The sequence below is a fragment of the Schistocerca cancellata genome, chromosome 7 (genome assembly GCF_023864275.1).
Source record: "Schistocerca cancellata isolate TAMUIC-IGC-003103 chromosome 7, iqSchCanc2.1, whole genome shotgun sequence".
NCBI lineage: Eukaryota > Metazoa > Arthropoda > Insecta > Orthoptera > Acrididae > Schistocerca > Schistocerca cancellata.
Genome location: NC_064632.1, coordinates 480,662,315 through 480,687,012, shown reverse-complemented (window position 1 = coordinate 480,687,012; position 24,698 = coordinate 480,662,315). Strand labels below are relative to the sequence as shown.

General features: G+C 43.8%; 1 protein-coding gene and 1 non-coding gene across 2 annotated transcripts in view; one reads left to right on the top strand and one right to left on the bottom strand.

Moving 5' to 3' along the window:
* Positions 1–24,698, bottom strand: part of LOC126092090 (somatostatin receptor type 4-like) — a 389,704-nt gene that overhangs the window by 302,104 nt on the left and 62,902 nt on the right. The window lies entirely within an intron of this gene.
* Trnas-cga (transfer RNA serine (anticodon CGA)) lies at positions 17,873–17,947 on the top strand. Its single transcript has one exon. It is a non-coding gene; the product is annotated as a tRNA-Ser (tRNA).

Below are 24,698 nucleotides of genomic sequence, written 5' to 3'. Positions count from 1 at the left end.
ATTTATATGGTGCTTGATAATGCTAGAGTGTCTAAGAGATTTTCATGTACGTATAATGCCTTTACAAACGGTTGAGGTTGTGTCCAATTACCTGTCAGGAGGCGTGAACATTTCTTTCATTGTACCACGATGTAACAATTTAATAAAGCGATTATTAAGTTGTTTCTGTTAGTTAATAAGACGTACATAATGCTGCTGATTACAGCTACACTGCACAATCTGATATACGTGACTCTGGTAATCAATTATCATGAGTTATGTTACCATACGATCTCAATACACAATAGCAGTAACGTTTACATAAAGAGAAATTAATACTTTTTAATTTCGCATTTAGTTGATCCTTAAGGGCTGGGGTAGGCATTTAAATACTTCGGGTTGACTAACCTTATGGATGATTATATACTCATATTAATTGTGCTACTATAGTATTAGATATTGTGGTTGCAAATGCTTTGGCTTAAAACGAGTGGACGTCAGCCATTTATCTACATTTCCTGTCTTTGTTTTCATTTTGAATGTTGTGTTGTTTCCATTGGTTACTCCCAATTATAAAATAAGCACCTGGTCTGAATAGCTATATAGTGTTCTTCGCTTTTTGTACATGGATTGTAATTCCATTTTTCCTCTGATTATGGTATCTCAGTTTTGTGTAGGTTTTCTTATAAGCAATATGAAGTGGGTTCAGGGTTTTGTCCACATACAAATAATCAAGGTATTACGTAACAATATTATGAAAAGGACAGTTGCTACTCAGCATATAGCAGAGATGCTGAGTCGCAGAAAGGGACAACAAAAAGACTGTCGGAAAGTTTGCGTTCGGCCAACAAAGCCTTTGCAAAAAAAAAAAAAAAAAGTTGCGTATGCGTGAGTCTGCGTATGTGTATGTTGTCTATTTTGGCCGAAAGCTAACTTTCCGACAGTCTTTTTTGATGTGCATTTCTGCGACTCAGCATCTCTGCTATATGGTGAGTAGCAACTATTCTTTTTACAATATTGTTACATTCCATCCTAGATTTTCCCTTCTTTCGAGACATTATGTAAGACGAAATGGGGCTCTTGAAACTGTTTTACTAAACGTGTTCGTTGGTTTTCCACGGGTGTGTTCCGATTTTCTAAATACTTCAGATGTATTTTTCCACGATACATGGCTGTAAAAAACATTTGGTCAATATTGTTACAATATGGGACGTTTAATGATATCTTGAGACAATTATTTCCTCACGTGTCCAGAACTATTGTATGTATGGGCCTCTGCTCTTTCGGACATGTCCAAAGGAACAAGCACCCCACATTCATGATTCCGTGGCCGTTTATATGCATGATGAAAGAAAAATACCGACATGAGGAGTATGAGGGCTGTATTGTAAACAAGGGAGACTCTAGCATTGGTCGTAAAAATTTGATATCTTTTTTTATTATTGCATATCGATTTCAGCTACAGAGTGATCACCTCTAGTACGAGACTAAGTACTGTGGATTGATATAATGATACATAGATGTTTATCGCGAAGACCATGCCGACTGGCAGATAAGATTCAAATTGAACCTTATCTGCTATGTAGCAGGTTAGCTACTATCCGTATCACCTGTAACGAGTGCAAGGATTATCAGCAGCGGATTACCCCCTAAGGGAAGGATTTTGTTGTTGGTTTTTGTAACACACCACCACAATTTTGTCATTAGTCTTCTTTACTGACGAAGACGCCTTTACCAGAACTCGCGTCATCAGTCTGCATAATCATCATCTGTGTGCTACAGACAATCCTCGACGATTGGTTGAGGAATCTCGTCAGTATCGGTTGAACATCAATGTGCAAGCAGAAATTCTTGGCGGCCACATTTTAGACCAGTTATTAATGCACAATGTCTCCATGGACGGACGTACGTGGACTTCCTGCAGAATGCCGCAGGGGACTGTCGTAGGACCGTTGCTATTCACGATATACATAAATGACCTTGTGGATGACATCGGAAGTTCACTGAGGCTTTTTGCGGATGATGCTGTGGTATATCGAGAGGTTGTAACAATGGAAAATTGTACTGAAATGCAGGAGGATCTGCAGCCAATTGACGCATGGTGCAGGAAATGGCAACGGAATCTCAATGTAGACAAGTGTAATGTGCTGCGAATACGTAGAAAGAAAGATCCCTTATCAGTTGGCTACAATAAAGCAGGTCAGCAACTGGAAGCAGTTAATTCCATAAATTATCTCGGAGTACGCATTAGGAGTGATTTAAAATGGAATGATTATATAATGTTGATCGTCGGTAAAGCAGAGATTCATTGGAAGAATCCTAAGGAAATGCAATCCGAAAACAAAGGAAGTAGGTTACAGTACGCTTGTTCGCCCACTGCTTGAATACTGCTCAGCAGTGTGGGATCCGTACCAGATAAGGATGATAGAAGAGATAGAGAAGATCCAACGGAGAGCAGCGCGCTTCGTTACAGGATCATTTAGTAATCGCGAAAGCGTTACAGAGATGATAGATAAACTCCAGTGGAAGACTCTGCAGGAGAGACGCTCAGGAGCTCGGTACGGGCTTTTGTTGAAGTTTCGAGAACATACATTCACCGAGGAGTCAAGCAGTATGTTTCTTCCTCCTAGGTATAATTCGCGAAGAGACCATGAGGATAAAATCAGAGAGATTAGAGCCCACACAGAGGCATACCGACAATCCTTCTTTCCACGAACAATACGAGACTGGGATAGAAGGGAGAACCGATAGAGGTACTCAAGGTACCCTCCGCCACACACCGTCAGGTGGTTTCCGGAGTATGGATGTACATGTTTATGTAGATGCTTTGTCTGCGCTGCTTCAGACTGTGCCTTTGGCAATACGATAGGTTAGGTGGTTTCTGCATGATGAAGTACCACCCCACTTCCACTTTACCTTTCGCCGACACTTCATCTTCCCCGGACGATGGACATGACAAAAAGGCCCTGTAACATGTCCTGCTAGATCACATGACTTGAGCCCCCTCAGAGGGCATCTGAAAAGCGTTGTGTACGCAGAAGTGGTTCCTGACCTGCAGACCCTTCAACAGGGCGTTTAACAGGGCGTTATCGACGTCAGTGACGCTATTCAGAGATAAGCCACAAGTGCGCAAAAGTGCGGCAATCCATGATACAACGGGTGAACACCTGCATTGTATTCTGTGGAGGCCACTTGGAACATTTGTTGGGAAATGGTTGCGATGCCACTCTGAACTGTGTTCCTGGGCGATGTATTGCCGTTCAACGCACGCAGTCCCTTTCTTGACATGCGTTCATAGTACCTTTCCGCCTTCATTTCCAGTCAGGTGTCAGTCTCTACAATTTGTTCAAAAATCATTCAAATGGCTCTGAGCACTACGGGACTTAACATCTGAGGTCATCAGTCCCCTAGAACTTAGAACTACTTGAACCTAACCTACCGAAGGACATCACACACATCCATGACCGATACAGGATTCGAACCTGCGACCGTAGCGATCGCGCGGTTCCAGACTGAAGCGCCTAGAACCGCTCTGCCACAACGGCCGGCAACAATTAGTCAGTTTCACCCTATGTACCAGGTGTTTACTTCTGTTTCGTCTCGTTGTCACTGTAGGCTTGTACCATGGGAAGCAAGGAGAGGATGTTGTTTGGTAGTTGGTATGCCCTTTCTATAACGCAAACTGCACACATGTATTAAAAGGTTTCTTTATTTGTAAGAATAAGAAGTTACTTAAGATAGTCGACGTGTTGTGGTACAAGCTCTTCCGTAATAGTCAATGTTAGCCTCACTGCTGGTAAAGTACAAGTCCCGCTATGCACACTACTCTGGTCGCTAAGTACCGACTTATTGTCCTCGGTGACTCCCTGTATGACTGACTGCGCCCTCCGGTCCGCAGCGTCGATATAAATACTGGCAGTCGAGAGAGCGTTGGCGGCTCGTTTATTGTAGGTTCGTCGTTGGCCTCTCTCCTGAGAGGCTCGCTTTCTTCGGCGTCTCTTACCGGTCTTTTCGCAATCTCTTTGACGAGGAGAACTTTTAACATTGGAACGCGTCAGCAGTCGTGAATAATTTAATGATTTTTAAAGAATCCACCTCGATTGCAAATAGAAACCGCAAGTTGACCTAGGTTTCGGTGCATATAACCACGCCTTCTTCGGGACACACTAAAACTACAAACAGCCTAAAGAGGCATGGTCCAACTGTGATGGAGGCTGGCCCTGGATCATCTTATGGACAGACGCTCATTTTTCTCTGACACGTGAGATGAACACAAAGAATTTCTGAGTGTGGGAATCTTCTCCTCCATTCATTGTACATAACGTTCCTCTGTATGGTGAATCTGTGTGGTGAACGTGTCACCGTATGGTGTGGTCTCATGGCAACATTCATCATTGGCCCATTCTCTTTTGAACAGGCTGGCGCTCAAGGACAGGAGACCTTCAGTGTGACTGGCCAGAGTTACTGAGATACGCTTCACCAGCATGTAATACCCATCCTACAGTAGAGAGACGCATTGAACTAAACCGTTTTCATGCAAAATGTGGCCCCACCGCACATCGCTCATGAAGTTCACCTGCTTCTCCAAAACACATATGCAAAATATCGAGTCATCAGCCGAACGTTTCCAAATGCTTAGCTGGCACGATCACTTGATCTCAATCCCTGTGATTTCTGGTTGGGGGCTACCTGAAGGACAGGGTTTACCGGAGGAACATTCACAATCATTCACACATGTGCTGATCTGAAGCGCAACATGTCAGGAGAGGTAGACAGCATACCTACTGACATGCTTCGTTCTTCTGTGCAGAATGCATTCCTGCGCCTTTAGACTCTTATGGACACTGATGGGCGCCATGTTGACCCCTTTTGTATCGGTAATGGTACTGGTATGTAATGGTACGATGTACCCTAGCAGCACATTAAAATCGTTTCAATTGAATTGATTCTGCGTTATTTCTCTTCTGATGTGCTTTACTTTATTGCTACCAAGTTCAGTCCTCGTACATTATTTAGTTTCCGTGTTGTAACGTGTTACATAGAGGAAGTGTAGTTATAAGTAATTATAACCACTCGGTATATATACAGGTTGAGTCACCTAACATTACCGCTGGATATATTTCATAAACCACATCAAATACTGACGAATCGATTCCACAGACCGAACGTGAGGAGAGGGGCTAGTGTAATTGGTTAAAACAAACCATAAAAAAATGCACGGAACTATGTTTTTTAACACAAACCTAAGTTTTTTTAAATGGAACCCCGTTAATTTTGTTAGCACATCTGAACATATAAACAAATACGTAATCAGTGCCGTTTGTTGCATTGTAAAATGTTAATTACATCCGGAGATATTGTAACCTAAGGGTGACGCTTGAGTACCACTCCTCCGCTATTCGATCGTGTGTATCGGAGAGCACCGAATCACGTAGGGATCCAAAGGGAACGGTGGTGGACCTTAGGTACAGAAGAGTCAGGGACAGCACATTACGTCCACATGCTAACACCTTTTTATTGGTCTTTTTCACCGACGCACATGTACATTACCATGAGTGGTGAGGTACACGTTCGACGGGCGTTTCATAGGACGTGGAGGACGCATAAATTGGCCAGCCCGTTCTCCTGATCTTACATCTCTGGACTTATTTCTGTGGCGTACGTTAAAGGAGAATGTGTACCGTGATGTGCCTACAACCCCAGAGGATATGAAACAACGTATGGTGGCAGCCTGCGGCGACATTACACCAGATGTACTGCGGCGTGTACGACATTCATTACGCCAGAGATGGCAATTGTGTGCAGCAAATGATGGCCACCACATTGAACATCTATTGGCCTGACATGTCGGGACACACTCCATTCCACTCCGTAATTGAAAACGGAAACCACGTGTGTACGTGTACCTCACCCCTCATGGTAATGTACGTGTGCGTCAGTGAAAAAGACCAATAAAAAGGTGTTGGCATGTGGACGTAATGTGCTGTCCCAGTCTCTTCTGTACCTAAGGTCCATCACCGTTCCCTTTGGATCCCTACGTAATTCGGTGCTCTCCGATACACACGATCGAATAGCGGAGGAGTGGTACTCAAGCGTCAACTTTAGGTTACAATATCTCCGGATGTAATTAACATTTTACAATGCAACAAACGGTACTGATTACGTATTTGTTTATATGTTCAGATGTGCTAACAAAACTAACGGGGTTCCATTTAAAAAAACGTAGGTTTGTGTTAAAAAACATACTTCCGTGCATTTTTTTATGGTTTGTATTAACCAATTACACTAGCCCCTCTCCTCACGTTCGGTCTGTGGAATTCGCTTCGTCAGTATTTGATGTGGTTTACGAAATATAGCCAGCGGTAACTTTAGGTGACTCATATATATATATATATATATATATATATATATATATATATATATATATATATATGCTGTAAAATTGCCCTTCTAATACTTTTAGAAGGACTGAGTACATAATATTTGGAATAGGAACCCATGTCCGGAAACGGACGGTTTCCATGCTACGACCATTTAAAAACAGGTTGGTAACATGACCAATTTTAGAAGTAATGTATTAGGCTTGATGGCGTCTTGTTGAAGCACCACTGTTAATGTAGCTGACAGTGCAAGTAGCCTTTTCTCGAAGCCGCTGAGTAATTTTAGCGAAAATACGGGGGTACCACAGCAGTATACCTGTTAAGATATTTTGAAGTTTTTTAACTCGGCTGTTTTTGACACGTATTCAGTAGTACAAGTTCGTTGGCTCCAAGGGCCGGTGTCATTTTGGATAAACTAATTTTGGATATTGGATTGTCTTTGTAATTCTAAAACAGTTAAATTGCCCATGTTTCGGCTGATTTGCTGTGGTCCTCTTCGCTCTAAATGTCGGCAGGTTAATTGTTTTAGAAGGTACAAAGACGCAGTCCAACACCGCAATAATATTTTATTCAAAAAAAGTATTCACTTTATTACATCTTGGCCAAAGTCGGGCTTACAGGCCATTTTCAAACGTAGTAAGTGTCAACGTGTTCTGCAATTATACAGTTACAAAACGGCATATGCAGCAGATCAGAAAGCAAGCACATAACTTGCAACAGTCTATTAAAACCAGAAAGCTGATTACATGTAGTAATAGACATCTCCACAGCTAAAGGCACGTTATAGGACACTGTATGTGCTCGCTCACATTGCTGAACAGCAACTGTTTTATACTATAGATTTGTAGTTTTATGGAGCTCAGTGTAATTAATCCTTTCGGAACTGTTTTACGACATAGTTTTGGGAATTATCAGTAGAAGTATTTTTAATATCGAGTGTGACGACTAAAATATAATTGCACCCTCAGAACTTCCAACTCCCCAATCTACGTTTCTGCTATTTCAATGTATCATGGTGCAGCCACAAGTATTTCGGAGGAAACTGTTCACGAATATTGTTGAACAGGGGCTCTGCTCTGCGCAGGTCAGTCCCCTGGTCGGTTGAATGATGTATGTTATAACATCAGGTAGATGGTCGTGTGAGGATACGCAGTCAGGCAGGTGACCGGATGCTCAAAGCATGCACCACGCCGCTGAAGAATGGCAGTGATGTCTTATTGTGTTAAGCGGGACACTCACCCAGACCTGCACGGGACACGTTGTAGTAATCGACGTACATCCACTGCTGTGGACGACCTGCATTCCTTCGTGCGTAATGTCAGTGATAGCATCTTTCTGAAAGTTAACTGTCGATGTCACAAGGGTCGAATCGTGCTGCAGTGGTTTGAGCATTGTGATAGTGAACTCGATGGCTGAGCCATCAAAATCGCCCTTGGAACGCATTTTGGAAGCTGTCAGGCACCCACACCGCGCCCACACACCATCGGCATGTAATTTAGGAAAATGGCGCGATTTTTCCGTAGGCTTCTGGTGCCACAGGCCTCTGGACGTCTACCAGGAACTTGTCGAATCCACGTGACGCACAATCAAGACCGTTCCAAGCAAGTGGTCGTAATTTTTTGGCTCGTCATTCATTATTTTCAACTACACCAAAATGTTAAAACCTCCTGAACTGCATGTTCAGCAATATCGTCGGGTGAACTGTTCTTAAGGTTACTGAAAATTGTGAAAGAGTCGAACAGTGTTCTATAGCTTTCTTTCCAACAAGTTGTTGGATACTGGGAGAAATGTATAGACTCTAAATTTTTCCCTTCCAGTCAGAAAAACTTCTTCAGATTCCGCTTCTTCGTCGTCATGAGGTTTGCGTTTTCGTGACCTTTTATAGGTGCATTCATAGTTTATATTAGTCACAATCTCTATGGATTTATTTTCGTAATAGTCGAACATTCCACGAACAGGTGCAATAAAGCCCACAAGTGACTCATATAATTTATGCAGTTTCAGATTTACACTATTAAATTTCTGGAGAAGATCCTTCCAAAGTGTTATCATGAATACTGTTTCTAGCCTGCTGAGTTGATTCAATAAAGCTGAAGCCTCATTTCGCACAAGTGGTTTTTCAAACGTATTATTGGCAATATGTGTAGGGCATTAATAACGCCCTCCCAGTTTTCATATAGACTTACACAAGCTTCCTCTCTCGCTGACCAACGTGTTTTTGATAAACTTTTTACTGTTTTCCTTCCTGGTTCCATGAAATAAAGTTTATCCCAGCGCTGTGTAGAAGCAGAGAAAAAATTATATAGGTTTTGCACTACTTTGAAAAATGAACATGATTCCCGACAATAGCTTGCAGCACAAGTTCCAACTAAATTCAAAGAATGTGCTGCACAAGGTACATAATGCGCTTTCGGATTTCGTTGTTTAATGCGTGCATGCAAACCAGTGTAGGTTCCTGACATATTGCTTACGTTGTCATATGAGTGGCCTCTACAGTCAGTAATATCAATGGAATTTGTATACAGGACTTTTAGTACGGCCTCAGCTAAGTTTTCGGACTTGTGTTGGTAAAAACAGAAGGAAACGTTCAAAAGGTTCATCATTCTCGTTCACATCTTAATATGGAAGATAATCGATCAATATGTGAAATGTCCACAGTAGAATCTACTGTTATAGAGAAATATATGGCCTCTTTTATTTCACTTATGATAATTCCTTTTATTCGTTCAGAAAGGAGCTCCATTATTTCTTCACAGTTTGTTTAAGAAAGATAACTTGTATGTCCCTGTCCTGGATTTCCATATTGTGCAATGAGCTAGCCGGCCGGGTGACCGAGCGGTTCTAGGCGCTACAGTCTGGAATCGCGCGACCGCTACATTCGCGGGTGCGAATCCTGCCTCGGGAATCGATGTGTGTGATGTCCTTAGGTTAGTTAGCTTTAAGTAGTTCTAAGTTCTAGGGGACTGATGACCTCAGAAGTTAAGTCCCATAGTGCTCAGAGCCATTTGAACCATTTGCAATGAGCTCTGCGAGAAAAGGATCAAACTCGGCTATACGTTCAAGAGACATCATAAACTAACCATTACGTAATGAATGGAATCTTTCAACGAATCCGCTTAGGGGAAGTCCACGACTTGTTAGCTTCTTCACTGCTGCAAACACCCTTTTCAACACACTTCATCAGTACATTTTTTCTGTCTCAATATATGACTCGAAATGGTTACCTATTGCTCTAAGTGACTTTTTTTTTTGTTGACAGTGATAAGTGAATTCTCATGATGAGATAAAATATTAGAAATATTTTTCCAATCTATAATGCCATTAGTAGCAATCGTGGCCTTACCTCTGGACAATTTACATGGTGCACAAAAAACACTGGTGCTACAAGAGTATTCTAGAAAATCACGCAAAGTTTATTTACCATTTAAAAGTTTACGGTAAAATACATTTTTGTTCAAATATCTGGTTCTATCGTCTATTGATCTTCCTCAATTAGAAAAATCACCGTTACAATTTTGATTAATGCCACGTTGTAAGAGAATGTCGATTGTTGGTTCATTGACACACCATTCTGCAGGATCATTACTAACGAGGTTATTTGTTTTTGTAATGCCTAACTCGTCACTCAGTTTTTCGCGATTCTTGAAATTAGTAACAATTTGCTTTTCTTCATTTTAAACTTTTGTTTCATCTGTATTTACTTTTGCAACAGCTGCAGTGCCAGAAATATCATCCGTACTACTCGAACCAGCAACATTATTTGCGAAAAATTGACCTAAACTGCCAAGCGTTTTTAGAACATCTGCTTCTCGTTCCAGTCTTTCCTTCGATAATTTCCGAAATGCCGCCCCACCTAATTTTTTTCTTGTTAAGGCACTTACAAAATTGTTAACAAACAGTCAATACAAAAGATAAAAATCTGTTAAAGGAAGGAAAGAAAGACTGAATCCAGTTCCAATCGTACTACACCGCAGATGAGCACAAAGCTTTTTATTTTAAACATGGCACACGAGCACAAAGATTTTTCCTTTAAACACAGAGCGATGAACTGACCAACTCGGATTACTCGACCTAACTGTACTATGAAAGAGTGACAATGCAGAATAATTTAATTTCATTGTCGCCTTTTTCTGTGTTGTCAGGGAACAGTTGAAGCAAAGACGCCGGCTGGAATTAGTGACGTAAAGAAAACAGGGCAGTTCCCTTTTTGGTTTGTCTCCCGCGTCGCCGGAATTTTAGCTGGGACGTAAATATGTTCTGAATATTCTTGACATTAACTATCTAATTTTAAAAGCAAATAATTTTTGGGGTTTCTTGCAGTGAGGTGTGCGGGATCGACTCTTATTCCACTCATTCTTATATGATTGTAGTGGTTTCTGTGGGCAATAAAGACAGCGTACAAAGTTTAAATAGTCTTGTTGGCAGTTGATGTGGTGTGTTGTCATTTGTGTGAAAAATGCTGCTGTGTCTACGCGCAAATGCACCTTCTGTTCCAACAATAAAAAATAACCTTTCCTCGAAGAAAAAGAAAACTTAGTTAAGAAGTTTAATATAAAATTTACAATGCCACCTACTATTCGATTGCACAGTGTGGGAACTTTGATATCGTGCAGGCTGCAGCACAATAAATAAGACAAATGAAAGTTGGTTTCTTCTTCTACTTTCGCCAAAAGAAGTAACTAAGTCAATAAATAAATAAAAATTTTGAACCGTTGTGAAGTCTATTTCACACATTATTAGATATTCTGTTTATATTTGTTTCGTATAAACGTGTTTAAAAATTCAAAACATTCCCAGTATCATAAGTTGTATTAAACGGGTGTCATTCTATCAGCGCTCAGATATTGAAGACCACACAGCTTTCACATTAATTACAGTACTTTAGGAGTGCGTGTAAGCTACTACAAACAGCATACTGAACGCAGTTTTTGGCCACGATAGCACGAAGCCCACGCCTACCCCAGTAGTACAAGTTTATATGCCAACTAGCTCCGTATATGATGAAGAGACCGATGAAATGTATGATGAGACAAAAGAAATTATTCACATAGTGAAAGGAGACGTAAATTTAAGGAAAGGCAAACCTACGTTCCTAGCATTTGTACACTTAGAGAATGCTTTTGACAATGTTGACTTGAATACTCTCTTTCAAATTCTGAGGGTGGCAGGGGTAAAATACAGGGAGCGAAAGGCTATTTACACTTTGTACAGAAACCAGAAGGCAGTCATAAGAGTCGAGGGGCGTTAAAGGGAAGCAGTGGTTGGGAAGGGAGTTAGATAGGGTTGCAGCCTATCCCCGATGTTATTCAATCTGTATATTGAGCAAGCAGTAAAGGAAACAAAAGAAAAATTCGGAGTAAGAATTAAAACTCATGGAGAAGAAATAAAAACTTTGAGGTTCGCCGATGAAATTGTAATTCTGTCAGAGACAGCAAAGGGCCTAGAAGAGCAGTTGAACGGAATGGACAGTGTCTTGAAAGGAGGATATAAGATGAACATCAACAAAAACAAAACGAGGATAATGGAATGTAGTCGAATTAAATCGGCTGATGCTGAGGGAATTAGATTAGGAAATGAGACACTTAAAGTAGTAAATGAGTTTTGCTATTTGGGAAGAAAAATAACTGATGATGGCCGAAGTAGAGGATATAAGATGTAGACTGGCAATGGCAAGGAAATCGTTTCTGAAGAAGAGAAATTTGCCAACATCGAGTATAGATTTAAGTATCAGGAAGTCGTTTCTGAAAGTATTTGTATGGAGTGTAGCCATGTATGCCAGTGAAACATGTTTAGACATAGTTTAGACAACAAGAGAATAGAAGCAATCGAAATGTGGTGCTACAGAAGAACGCTGAAGATTAGATGGTTAGGTCACGTCACTAATAAGGAGGTATTGAACAGAATTGGGGAGAATAGAAATTTGTGGCACAACTTGACTAGAAGAAGGGATCGGTTCGTAGTACATGTTGTGAGGCATCAAGGGATCACTAATTTAGTACTGGAGGGCAGCGTGGAGTTTAAAAATTGTGGAGGGAGGCCAAGAGATGAATACAGTAACAGATTCAGAATGATGAGATTGTAGTAGGTACTTGGAGATGAATAAGCTGGCACACGATAGAGTAGCATGGAGAGCTGCATCTAACCAGTCTCTGGACTGAGGACCACAACAACAACAGAGCTGACGTGATACGTCCCCGTAATTTCTAAAGAAATTTAAGTAGAGTCGGGTTTTACATACTGAGGCTCGCACATGTCACTGTATTTAAGAAACTGCTGATTAGTTTATCAAAGCTTTTTAGTGGTCCCGGTATTTTCAGGGGAAAATATTGTAGGGTTAAGTAGAAGCCGACAACATTCTCAGAATAACAACGATTCAAACATGGTATTGTAGATTGTCGTCCTAACAGCTTATTTCAAAATATTTTGAACAGTCATGAAGATGACACCAGACAAAAACCCAGTGTTAAATTTCCATTTAGTCACCAAGCAAACTACGTATATTTCCAAGCTTGTACTGTCGAATTTCATTATTAAGGCTTATTTAAACTAACGAGTTGTTCAAAAATATTAAAAACTTTTGTCGTTTGTAAACACAGGTATTTTAAAACGTAAAAAGTTAAAATGAGTACAGAGCAAAAAATGCCGCCACCCTTAAAGGCCACCATTAAAGTGCCGCCCCTAGGCCCGTGCCTAGTGGGCCTATATGTAAAACCGCCACTGGAGGAGATAGAAATGCTACTGATCTATGGACAATGTAAGCAGAGCAGTAACTGAGATAATGTTTTCTTCTTTACAGCATAGGTACATTTAATTTCGTAGCTCTTGTAAACGATATGTTTGTACAGTAAAGACAGTCCTTGATTGCACCATCATGTGGTTGAAGATAGGCGAAATGCTACTTCGTCAGGGGAGAGGGAGAGAGAGAGAGAGAGAGAGAGAACATTGTAGAGCGATACACTGACAAGATCCACCTTCCTCACGGATGTTTTCCCGTCTTGTGGTGACACTTCAGCAGACGGGAAGTTTCAATCCAACGCAAGGCAATCGTCGTGGAACTCCCGAACACGAAGCGCCAAAGTTACTGTTCCCATTTCTGTTGCAATAATGCAATTTCTGGTATGCTAACTGACATTCTCCAGCGATGAGCAGCACTTCTATCAGATATTTCTTGTGGGACATACCCCAGTAGTTTCATGAAGCTCCGGTAGGAGATAGTGCTATACGTAGCTTTTAAAATGGCGTCTGTAACTGAGGTGAGTTCCAAGCAGAGAGCTATCATTGAGTTTCTTTTGAAGGAGAACCACAACATCGCAGTTATTCAGAGGCTTTTGCAGAATGTTAACGGAGACCTGGCAGTGAACAAAAGCGCGATGAGTCGTTGGACGCGGCGTCGTCATCGCAACGAGGTCGCGAAACTTGTCCGATCTCCCGCGTGCCAGTCGGCCTACACAGTTGTGATCCTTGGAATGTTAGAACTTTCCGACACTCATTCGAAGTGGTCGACATATCACAATCAGACACCTCGCTGCGCAGCTGGACGTCTCTGTTGGTAGTAGTGACACACTTGTCGACCAGTTGGAGGTACTCAGGGGTATGTGCCCGCTGTATTCCTCGCTGTGTAGCAGAAGACCATAAAGATCTTCCATCTATTTGGCCCAAGGGAACTCCTCCGCGTCGTTGAATACATAACACACTGATACAACACAAACAAAGCAACTGGGGCGGTGTTCCTGGATATCGAAAAGGCCTTTGATCGTCTGTGGCACAACGGTCTCATACGCAAACCCAGTGACGGAGGGTTCCCCGATGGGCTCGTACGTCTCATACCCTCATATCTCACATACAGGAGTTTCAACATCGACGTGCAGGGTATCCAGGCAGGAGTACCACAAGGAAGCATCCTAGGGCCCTTACTGTTTAACCTCTACATTAACGACCTCCCAGCTACACGCAACACGACGGTGGCAATCTACGCGGATGACACTGCCATCCTCGCGCAAGTTTGGAAACCGTCTAACATTAACTCAGACTACAGACTGCACTCAGCGCGGCAGAACCTTGGCTGGCGAAATGGCGTATTAGAGTAAACGTCGACAAGTGCGAAGCCGTTCTGTTCACTAGTAAGACCGAAACTACTGGGCAAACATCAACACTGCAACCTACTAACACTACATGCAGGCTCAATACGTTTCCGTGAGAAGGTCAAATAGGTCAGTGCCTGGCCGGACCGGAAACTACTCTTGGGGGACCACATTCAACCCGTGACCAACAAAGCAAACGCCAGGCTCAGTCAACTCTACCCCATGCTTAACAGGCGTAGCACACTGAATAGGATGGTGTCCAGGTCCATGTACACCATACTTACCAGACCTCTGATGACGTAAGCTGCTCCCGTCTGGGAATACGCAGAGCCCACACGCCTGTGCCGTCTGCAGCTCATACAGAACAGAGTACTCAGAATCATAAGCAACGCTCCGCACTACACACGTGCCGCGGATCTTCACCGGGAATATCGGCTGGATACCATATTGCAGGTATTCCAAAAACTCTCCACACAACTGTACAGAAACACGAGACACTCGAGTAACCCGTTTATCCTTTCTCTGGGTAAATACGACCACAACCATAGATGGAAACATAACAGACCAAAGACACTATTAGCAAGAAACTAAACATCTATGGTCCATAGCACGCTAACATGACAGTACTGGCGGCCCCTGCAACACAGCTACTACTGGCAACCCAAGATGCTCGATCCGCTGAAAAACAGACAATCGCAGGGAAACCGTACTGTACACAGCATGCAAACCAGCCACACACACCCCTTACACTCTGAGCTGATGTATGACCGATCGCCCACTAATGTATGACGACCATGAACTGTTACAGGGACGTAGCAGCAGCAGCAGGCCCTACAACGAGCACCCGCAACGACAAAAGCGACGCTGCATCGATACCTCACACTAACATAACCACACCTTGCATGCACTGTCGCAGCTAGCAAGCCGCTACTGCCCTTACTACCCGTCCTACTGTCGAAGAGGTATTTTTTCCCTTGGCGCTTGCCTTGGTACTTTTTTCCCTCTGAACTTACAAACCGCTAACCTTCGATCGCTTTCGTCCACTTACTGTCTCCTGATAGACCATGTCAATGAGTAATCCTACCCAGACGCATGGACAACATCACAGCCCCCATCCTGTGACTCCCGATTTGAAAACTAACATGCCATACGGAGGTCATAGTAGAACTTTTGATTTGGTCACCACGTTGGTGTGGGTGTGGTGTCACCGCCAGACACCACACTTGCTAGGTGGTAGCCTTTAAATCGGCCGCGGTCCGCTAGTATACGTCGGACCCGCGTGTCGCCACTGTCAGTGATTGCAGACCGAGCGCCGCCACACGGCAGGTCTAGAGACGTCCTAGCACTCGCCCCAGTTGTACAGACGACTATGCTAGTGATGCTACACTGACAACTACGCTCTCATTTGCCGAGACGATAGTTAGCATAGCCTTCAGCTACGTCAATTGCTACGACCTAGCAAGGCGCCATTTATCTTTTGCTGGTTATCTTATAAAGCCTGTACCGTCAGTCCGATGTTCACCAATTATGGAAAAAAGTTAAATATTACATCAACTACGTACATTATTTGCTATATTAAGTACTTTACACTGTTACAGACCTCACGCCAGTCTGCGTGAGCTTAACGCGTGCTATTCGGCTACAAGTCATAGTGGATTGGCTGTCGGGTCAGTCCACTACAGTGGGTGTGGAGGGTCCCATCCTTTAGGAATAGCCCAAGGTAAGCAATACATGCCGACGTCGACCAGTAGGGTGGTACCACGCAGGCATACAAACCTTTCCAGTAAGGTGGCGTAAGGCCGTCGCACTTAAAAGAGTTTATGTTGAGAAATAGGGTTTTGTAGCAGAAAGAGTTGGCAATAATAAGGGATACTGGAATCCTGAATAAATCCGATCTCTTTTCACGAAAAAGGTGTAGCATTGCTTATTTAAGACCCCTCAAAATTCCTCATACAGAAAATATGAACTATAGTTTATAAATAAAACCAGCACACCGACTTCACCTTGTCAGTGTCACGAAAGCAAAGAAAAGATGTCGTCTGTACTCCAAAAATTCTGTAAGCTACAAGCAGTTTAATTGTATTTTGTCTTATTTTTACCATTTGCATTTACACTGTGTTATAAATCATTAGAGGGACACCTTCGATAAGTCAGATGATACAGGGCTATTACAAATGATTGAAGCGATTTCATAAATTAACTGTAGCTCCATTCATTGACATATGGTCACGACACACTACAGATACGTAAAAAAACTCATAAAGTTTTGTTCGGCTGAAGCCGCACTTCGGGTTTCTGCTGCCAGAGCGCTCGAGAGCGCAGTGAGACAAAATGGCGACAGGAGCCGAGAAAGCGTATGTCGTGCTTGAAATGCACTCACATCAGTCAGTCATAACAGTGCAACGACACTTCAGGACGAAGTTCAAGAAAGATCCACCAACTGCTAACTCCATTCGGCGATGGTATGCGCAGTTTAAAGCTTCTGGATGCCTCTGTAAGGGGAAATCAACGGGTCGGCCTGCAGTGAGCGAAGAAACGGTTGAACGCGTGCGGGCAAGTTTCACGCGTAGCCTGCGGAAGTCGATGAATAAAGCAAGCAGGGAGCTAAACGTACCACAGCCGAAGGTCAACAGGATGGTGCTCCACCGCACTTTCATCATGATGTTCGGCATTTCTTAAACAGGAGATTGGAAAACCGATGGATCGGTCGTGGTGGAGATCATGATCAGCAATTCATGTCATGGGCTCCACGCTCTCCCGACTTAACCCCATGCGATTTCTTTCTGTGGGGTTATGTGAAAGATTCAGTGTTTAGACCTCCTCTAGCAAGAAACGTGCCAGAACTGCGAGCTCGCATCAACGATGCTTTCGAACTCATTGATGGGGACATGCTGCACCGAGTGTGGGAGGAACTTGATTATCGGCTTGATGTCTGCCAAATCACTAAAGTGGCACATATCGAACATTTGTGAATGCCTAAAAAAACTTTTTGAGTTTTTGTATGTGCGTGCAAAGCATTGTGAAAATATCTCAAATAATAAAGTTATTGTAGAGCAGTGAAATCGCTTCAATCATTTGTAATAACCCTGTACTTAAGAATGTGATCCACAATATGTACGCAACACATGTACACCATGGTTACACCAGTTACATTAAGCCGATTGCGTTAACGACACAGGAAACCACAGTTTAGTTACCGTTGGGCAGTACTTACGACAATATTATACGGTACATAGAAAAATATAAATCATAGACGTTGTCATACTTAGCTAGTGTTACGAGTATGTGACTTTTGGTAGGCATATACGGCTGACATGCCATATACACGCTATCTTTTATAAAGAAAAACAGCAGTTCATTGAGAAGAGGTAGGAAGAAGGTAGGAGACGAGATACTGGCTGAAGTAAAGCTGTGAGTACCGGGCGTGAGTCGTGCTTCGGTAGCTCAGTTGGTAGAGCAATTGCCCGCGAAAGGCAAAGGTCCCGAGTTCGAGTCTCGGTCGAGCACACAGTTTTAATCTGCCAGGAAGTTTCACAGCAGTTCATTATTAAAGTAAGGCGCGCATAGTAGCAGCGAGGTTTGAGACTCCATGTCACGGATTGCGTGGACCCTCCCGGCGGAGGTTAGAGTCCTCCCTCGTGCTTGGGTATATGTGTTTTACTTAGCATAAGTTAAAGTAGTGTGTAATTTTAGTGACCGATGACCTCAGCAGTTTGGTCCCTTAGGAATTCACACACATTTGAACATTTTCTTAAAGTAAATAGATTTAACATACAGTATTGCTGAAATTATTAACATTTAGAATTTGCCGTTAAATCATAAGCAAGGTTTGCATAATTAATTCTGGTCTTCGTATCCCAGTGGCCAATTACCTTGCTACAGTGCTAACACCGGTTTGCGTCAGATCACCGAAGTTAAGCGCTGTCAGACTTGGCTAGCATTTGGATGGGTCACCGTATGGGTCTGCCGAATGCTGTTGGCAAGCGGGGTGCACTCAGCCTTTGGGGCCAGTTGAGGAGCGGCACCGCTCACGAAAACTGGCAATGGAAGAGCGGTGTTCTGACTACTTGCCCCTGCGTATCCGCATCCAGTGACGCCTAATGTCTGAGGATGACACGGCTGCCGGTCGGTACCGTTGGCTCTTCAAGGCTTTTACAGGTGGCGTTTCTTTGTTTTAAAGTGTCCAAGTAGCGAGGTCAGCTACAAATTATAACATCACTACATTAAGCCAATTCATAATAATCTACTGAATGTGCAGATAAGAGAAAGTATAGTCTGTCTGTAAACTCAAGAGCGAGCAGTGCTTTTGGTGGGGGAAGCGGCCTTTCCCAGAAGAACCCTGCCACTGGCCTACACGGGCACCCAAAATCAGTTGCCCGTTACCTGCCTAGCGGTGTAGATCAGCGAGCCGTGATACACGTCGTTCTGTTCGTGGGATCTTAATTGCCAGTGTCAGACAGGTAATTTTGTATGATTACTGATATACTTCGGAATCCGGAAGTGATGGATAATCGCCCTGCATTGCAAGAAAATGTGCAGAATATGGAGAAGAGCAGGTATTTATGGAGTAACGAGCGTTCGATTGTCTGTAATGTTACAACATCATGTGTTAAAGAGGCGGCACAAAAGAACTATGGGCTAATATTACCAGTCCCAATCAGAGTGCTGCAATTTATGCAAACATCAGCCTCGCCACAATAGGACGCATAAGGAAGAAACGCGAAAATAAACCGCGTGGTTTACTGGAACCGCCACGAAGGAAAACTGATAATTTTGGGAGGAAACTCTTCGTTATAGGCAGTTTCACAAAATCGGTCATTCGACAAACGATGGAGGACTTTCAAAAATGGTTCAAATGGCTCTCAGCACTATGGGACTTAACATCTATAGTCATCAGTCCCCTAGAACTTAGAACTACTTAAACCTAACTAACCTAAGGACAGCACACAACACCCAGTCATCACGAGGCAGAGAAAATCCCTGACCCCGCCGGGAATCGAACCCGGGAACCCGGGCGCGGGAAGCGAGAACGCTACCGCACGACCACGAGCTGCGGACCGGAGGACTTTCACATAAACCAAAAAATAATGACGACATTATGGACATTACTTACTGCCGTCAAAAAACAAAAATCTGTTTTCTTTGGCAGAAAGATGTTTTGCGTAAGACACAGCGTAAAATGGGATTTACCTGGAAATTTCTAGCTTTTAATATAAACATAAAGTAAGAACAAGGCTTAAATTCTACAGATTGATTGCACCATAAGGGGTTCGTTTTATGAATAGCAGTAGAAGGTACGCACATTCACATGAACAGGCATTCGGTTCTGTATTTGTAGCAGAATTCTGACTTCCGTTCCTACGTTAATATTACTTCCTCTATAATGTTGTGTTTCGGAAGAAGCTATCGTCTTTTAGATTCATTATGATCTTAACGCATTTGTCTAAAAATAAACGCTGCCAGGACGTATCTGTACACGGCGTCGACAAAAATTTAAAACGCGCGCCGCGGCAGGACCGGTACTAAGTTGTGAAACAGCCTGTAAAAGCGCCTCGTGACGTAGCTGGGTAGGCTGAGTGGGGACTCGCTCGTTCCTTCTTCAGTTTACCGACATACTATAGTAGCATTATTTGGATTTTAAGTCAATTGTACGTCATTTTCGCTAGCTAATTCTTCTGTTTATTACTCACACGAAGAGGTACAAAAATTATCAGCGCACTGAGGCGCTTACTTTGCATATCCGGGTGATCAATTAGCCTGTAGTAATAGTGCATTAGAAATTCGTAGTTTTGCAATGGTGGCACTACAAGCCACGGGAAGGGGTGTGGGAAGCACCTTCAAATAGTTGCACACTGGGGAGGAGGGATTTTTGCAGCCATCAGTTTTCGGCGGTAGGTCTCGCCATTTCGCGAAGTGACCTCAGGTACAGAAATGCTGTGATGGTTTGTCATCGACGAGTTTGGAAGTGGTGTATGCGAGTGATCCACCCTGTTCACGGGCTGTCGCACTTAGCGGTGGTTTCTGAAAACAACTTCCTAATATGTAGACCAATTTTCAGAAGAGCAGCCGGACACAGCAGCACACGACGGTAGGGTCTTAGTGCGACCCATAGATAAGGCACCACACTATTGGTGTGGGGGTTCGAAGTAATCTACCTAGGGTAACCAGTCTCATTACTTTTAGTACGTATCAGGGGACTCGTATGTGGATTACTGAATGCAGAGTGCTATTTTCAGTAGACTTCCTGCTGTTCACAGGTTCGCAACTGACATAATTACAAGAAAGGAACTCATTCTGATCAGTGCCCTGCATGTAGTAAAACAACATTTGCTTGGTGCATTTTTTATGTTACCTCTGGACCAAAAGTTATTACTGGAGAGTCAAGATAATTAGGACAACCTGTACAACGGTTTTTTTGCTACGTGGGAGTAAACATCTTTTGTCTTCAAACCCGTTTGTATTTTAACAAACTCAGACTTGCTTCTGGAGGAGTAAGCTATAATAAATTGCTTTTAGGTGAAAGCCTTAAGATACGAAGCTAATTAGAACATTTTCCAGGCGACAGCTAAGTCACCAGGGAAAGTTCGGTGCCTTGATGTTGTCTCGAGTTTGTCAATCTCGCTAATTGGGTTCTTATGAATTTATTATCGTTCTCTCAGAGATAGTGAAATCCAGCTGTGAATCAGAGACGAAACATTAAAAGGCCAAGCTTGTTTTCAAATGAAACCAATATAATTCCTGAAGCAGCCGAGCTAGTGAGATATTAATAACACATTATCGCCAGTCACAAATCCAGTGACTCGGTATCCGACGCTTCATCCATTTGTAATTTAGGTAATTACAGTAATATTCAGGATACAGTTATCTGTCACCGATGGTATTTTCAAGCAGTATGTGTACATTCATGAATCTTTGCTGGGACATTAATACTGCCAGCAATAAATAAAACTGTATGGGGTACAGAAAGCAGTGCAATGCAGCCAATGCCTCCACTGTATATTTACTGAGAAATTTAGGGCACATGAAATGCACGTTACCGACTATTGGCATATCTTTTGATATCGGAAACGGTATTACGTTGTGTGGTGTCACCGCCAGACACCACACTTGCTAGGTGGTACCCTTTAAATCGGCCGCGGTCCGCTAGTATACGTCGGACCCGCGTGTCGCCACTGTCAGTGATTGCAGACCGAGCGCCGCCACACGGCAGGTGTAGAGACACTTCCTAGCACTCGCCCCAGTTGTACAGCCGACTTTGCTAGAGATGGTTCACTGACAAATTACGCTCCCATTTGCCGAGACGATAGTTAGCATAGCCTTCAGCTACGTCATTTGCTACGACCTAGCAAGGCGCCATTATCATTTGCTATTTATCTTGTGATGCATGTACCGTCAGACCGATGCTCACCAATTATGGATTAAAGTTAAGTATTCCAGCAGCTACGTATTATTTTTTACTAGACTCAACTCCTTTAACTGTTCCAGACCTCATGCCAGCCTGCGTGAGCTTAACGTGTGCCTTTCGGCTACCAATCATAGTGGCTTGGCTGTCTTGCCAAGTCACAACACGTTGAATCCACGATACTTAGTACTCACACAGAAGACATAGTGAGGGAAGTAGAGAACAGATGTGACACTTAGTTGTGACGAAACGAAAGTCAGCATTGTTCGGTGTGCTGATAACATAGCAGTGATTGCTGAAAGTTAACAAGAAATGAGTCAGATCCTTGATAAAAGAGAATGCTCACCAGTTGACATCTGTAACATAAACAGAGAAGCAAGTCAAAACTAAAGTAATGGTGGACGTAGCGAATGGGCGTGCTGGAAAATTTGGTTACAACGGTCTTGAAGAGGTGGATGAATTTTGCTGTCCCAGAAATAGTGCGGATAACAGTAATACTACTACACTCCTGGAAATGGAAAAAAGAACACATTGCACCGGTGTGTCAGACCCACCATACTTGCTCCTGACACTGCGAGAGGGCTGTACAAGCAATGATCACACGCACGGCACAGCGGACACACCAGGAACCGCGGTGTTGCCCGTCGAATGGCGCTAGCTGCGCAGCATTTGTGCACCGCCGCCGTCAGTGTCAGCCAGTTTGCCGTGGCATACGGAGCTCCATCGCAGTCTTTAACACTGGTAGCATGCCGCGACAGCGTGGACGTGAACCGTATGTGCAGTTGACGGACTTTGAGCGAGGGCGTATAGTGGGCATGCGGGAGGCCGGGTGGACGTACCGCCGAATTGCTCAACACGTGGGGCGTGAGGTCTCCACAGTACATCGATGTTGTCGCCAGTGGTCGGCGGAAGGTGCACGTGCCCGTCGACCTGGGACCGGACCGCAGCGACGCACGGATGCACGCCAAGACTGTAGGATCCTACGCAGTGCCGTAGGGGACCGCACTGCCACTTCCCAGCAAATTAGGCACACTGTTGCTCCTGGGGTATCGGCGAGGACCATTCGCAACCGTCTCCATGAAGCTGGGCTACGGTCCCGCACACCGTTAGGCCGTCTTCCGCTCACGCCCCAACATCGTGCAGCCCGCCTCCAGTGGTGTCGCGACAGGCGTGAATCGAGGGACGAATGGAGACGTGCCGTCTTCAGCGATGAGAGTCGCTTCTGCCTTGGTGCCAATGATGGTCGTATGCGTGTTTGGCGCCGTGCAGGTGAGCGCCACAATCAGGACTGCATACGACCGAGGCACACAGGGCCAACACCCGGCATCATGGTGTGGGGAGCGATCTCCTACACTGGCCGTACACCACTGGTGATCGTCGAGGGGACACTGAATAGTGCACGGTACATCCAAACCGTCATCGAACCCATCGTTCTACCATTCCTAGACCGGCAAGGGAACTTGCTGTTCCAACAGGACAATGCACGTCAGCATGTATCCCGTGCCACCCAACGTGCTCTAGAAGGTGTAAGTCAACTACCCTGGCCAGCAAGATCTCCGGATCTGTCCCCCATTGAGCATCTTTGGGACTGGATGAAGCGTCGTCTCACGCGGTCTGCACGTCCAGCACGAACGCTGGTCCAACTGAGGCGCCAGGTGGAAATGGCATGGCAAGCCGTTCCACAGGACTACATCCAGCATCTCTACGATCGTCTCCATGGGAGAATAGCAGCCTGCATTGCTGCGAAAGGTGGATATATACTGTACTAGTGCCGGCATTGTGCATGCTCTGTTGCCTGTGTCTATGTGCCTGTGGTTCTGTCAGTGTGATCATGTGATGTATCTGACCCCAGGAATGTGTCAATAAAGTTTCCCCTTCCTGGGACAATGAATTCACGGTGTTCTTATTTCAATTTCCAGGAGTGTATATTACTACTACTACTACTACTACTCCGTCCGAACAGGCCTTGAAAGGCCCAACGGAACCGACCGGCCGCCGTGTTATCCTCTCAGTCCAAGGGCGTCACTGGATGCGGATACGGAGGGCCATGTGACCAGCACACCGCTCTTCAGGCCGTTGTCGGTTTTCGTCACCGGAGCCGCTACTTCTCAGTCAAGTAGCTCCTCAATTTGCCTCAGAAGGGCTGAGATCACCCCGCTTGCCAACAGCGCTCGGCAGACCGGACGGTCACCCATCCAAGTACTAGCCCAGCCTGACAGCGCTTAACTTCAGTGATCTGACGTGAACAGGTGTCACCACAGCGGCAAGGCCATTGGCGTGGATAACAGTACCAACACGTTTTTTTGTTTACTGATACACTGTGCAGCGCAGTATTCGCTACGTGGTCCAGGTAGTGCATTAAGTGGAAATACAAATTACAGAAAAAACTGCTTCTTTGTAAAAGAAGTCGATAAAAACATATTGTGATGAAGATATAAATGTATTACACAAGTTGAAGATGAGTGAAAGCGAGAAACGCGACATTTCAGAAAAAACGTGTCTGGTCGCTATATTTCTTCAAGCAAGATTACACTGAACGGAAGAGAGTAGTTTGGCTGTTATTTAAAAGATGCAACAAAATAATCGCAGAGATCAGCCTCCTATGTATGTGTATGCTTGTATAAGGTAAATCGCCGATTACGTAGGATGGTAGGATGGAGAATTCTCGTTGAAATGAAGGTGATAAACAGCAATCGATGCGACTGAAGAATTGGAATCTTAAAGTTTATAACTGCAACAACACAGCGTGTAATTTCAGCTTCTCCTGCGAAGACCTTTTCATTGTGGACTCTGTTTTATCATATTTTTTTGGAACACACTTCACAAGAGCTGCGCATCATCCACTGATGTCATCAA